Source organism: Oncorhynchus tshawytscha, unplaced genomic scaffold (assembly GCF_018296145.1).
Source record: "Oncorhynchus tshawytscha isolate Ot180627B unplaced genomic scaffold, Otsh_v2.0 Un_contig_2236_pilon_pilon, whole genome shotgun sequence".
NCBI classification, from domain to species: Eukaryota; Metazoa; Chordata; class Actinopteri; order Salmoniformes; family Salmonidae; genus Oncorhynchus; species Oncorhynchus tshawytscha.
The window spans coordinates 33291-36082 of NW_024607757.1; positions in this window are offsets into that span (position 1 = coordinate 33291).

The following is a 2792-nucleotide window of genomic DNA, read 5'->3' on the forward strand; positions in this document are numbered from 1 at the left end:
CCTTTATCCCTCATCTTCTTTATGTCTCTCTCTCCTGCAGGTTGTTTCTCAGAGGGTGTTGAAGAGGAAAAGAAAGCCTGTGTTTGACATCTCCAGGAACGTGTTGGAACTCATCTACGGACAGACATTGGCCTGGTATAAACTCTAACCCTGGTCCTGCACCTAGCCTCAACCCCACCAGCCTCAACCCTGCACCTAGCCTCAACCCTGCACCTAGCCTCAACCCTGCACCTAGCCTCAACCCTGCACCTAGCCTCAACCCTGCACCTAGCCTCAACCCTGCACCTAGCCTCAACCCTGCACCTCAACCCTGCACCTAGCCTCAACCCTGCACCTAGCCTCAACCCTGCACCTAGCCTCAACCCTGCACCTCAACCCTGCACCTAGCCTCAACCCTGCACCTCAACCCTGCACCTAGCCTCAACCCTGCGCCTCAACCCTGTACCTAGCCTCAACCCTGCGCCTCAACCCTGTACCTAGCCTCAACCCTGCACCTCAACCCTGCACCTAGCCTCAACCCTGCACCTAGCCTCAACCCTGCACCTAGCCTCAACCCTGCACCTAGCCTCAACCCTGCACCTAGCCTCAACCCTGCACCTCAACCCTGCACCTAGCCTCATTCCTGCACCTAGCCTCAACCCTGCACCTAGCCTCAACCCTGCACCTCAACCATGCACCTAGCCTCAACCCTGCACCTAGCCTCAACCCTGCACCTAGCCTCAACCCTGCACCTAGCCTCAACCCTGCACCTAGCCTCAACCCTGCACCTAGCCTCAACCCTGCACCTAGCCTCAACCCTGCACCTAGCCTCAACCCTGCACCTAGCCTCAACCCTGCACCTAGCCTCAACCCTGCACCTAGCCTCAACCCTGCACCTAGCCTCAACCCTGCACCTCAACCCTGCACCTAGCCTCAACCCTGCACCTAAACCCTGCACCTAGCCTCAACCCTGCACCTTAACCCTGCACCTAGCCTCAACCCTGCACCTTAACCCTGCACCTAGCCTCAACCCTGCACCTTAACCCTGCACCTAGCCTCAACCCTGCACCTAGCCTCAACCCTGCACCTTAACCCTGCACCTAGCCTCAACCCTGCACCTAGCCTCAACCTAGGCCTGGTAACAGGTAACTCATGACAATATCTGTGTGTAGGATGGGTTGCATTTATGCAACAACAAACAAACAGTTTCAAAGTGCTTTGCTGATGTTGTATCATGTCTGCGTTGTGGAGGTTGTAGTGATGTCTGTGTTGTGGAGGTTGTAGTGATGTTGTATCATGTCTGTGTTGTGGAGGTTGTAGTGATGTTGTATCATGTCTGTGTTGTGGAGGTTGTAGTGATGTTGTATCATGTCTGTGTTGTGGAGGTTGTAGTGATGTTGTATCATGTCTGCGTTGTGGAGGTTGTAGTGATGTTGTATCATGTCTGTGTTGTGGAGGTTGTAGTGATGTTGTATCATGTCTGTGTTGTGGAGGTTGTAGTGATGTTGTATCATGTCTGTGTTGTGGAGGTTGTAGTGATGTTGTATCATGTCTGTGTTGTGGAGGTTGTAGTGATGTTGTATCATGTATGTGTTGTGGAGGTTGTAGTGATGTTGTATCATGTCTGTGTTGTGGAGGTTGTAGTGATGTTGTATCATGTCTGTGTTGTGGAGGTTGTAGTGAGGTTGTGATGTTGTATCATGTCTGTTGTGGAGGTTGTAGTGAGGTTGTGATGTTGTATCATGTCTGTTGTGAAGGTTGTAATGATGTTGTATCATGTCTGTGTTGTGGAGGTTGTAGTGATGTTGTGGAGGTTGTAGTGATGTTGTATCATGTCTGTTGTGGAGGTTGTAGTGAGGTTGTAGTGATGTTGTATCATGTCTGTGTTGTGGAGGTTGTAGTGATGTTGTATCATGTCTGTGTTATGGAGGTTGTAGTGAGGTTGTAGTGATGTTGTATCATGTCTGTGTTGTGGAGGTTGTAGTGATGTTGAAGTGATGTTGTATCATGTCTGTGTTGTGGAGGTTGTAGTGATGTTGAAGTTGATGTTGTATCATGTCTGTGTTGTGGAGGTTGTAGTGATGTTGTATCATGTCTGTGTTGTGGAGGTTGTAGTGATGTTGTATCATGTCTGTTGTGGAGGTTGTAGTGATGTTGTATCATGTCTGTGTTGTGGAGGTTGTAGTGATGTTGTATCATGTCTGTGTTATTTAGGTTGGGGGTGTTGTTCACTCCTCTGCTTCCTGCTGTACAGATCATCAAACTACTGCTTCTCTTCTACATGAAGCAGGTAGGTTCTCCTCTGTTCTGATCACTGTGCCATGATCACACTGGTAACTTCTCTTCTACAGGAAGCAGGTAGGTACACCTCTGTTCTGATCACTGTGCCATGATCATACTGGTAACTTCTCTTCTACAGGAAGCAGGTAGGTTCTCTGCTCTGATCACTGTGCCATGATCATACTGGTAACTTCTCTTCTACATGAAGCAGGTAGGTACACCTCTGTTCTGATCACTGTGCCATGATCATACTGGTAACTTCTCTTCTACATGAAGCAGGTAGGTACACCTCTGTTCTGATCACTGTGCCATGATCATACTGGTAACTTCTCTTCTACAGGAAGCAGGTAGGTACACCTCTGTTCTGATCACTGTGCCATGATCATACTGGTAACTTCTATTCTACATGAAGCAGGTAGGTACACCTCTGTTCTGATCACTGTGCCATGATCATACTGGTAACTTCTCTTCTACAGGAAGCAGGTAGGTTCTCTGCTCTGATCACTGTGCCATGATCATACTGCTAACTGGAC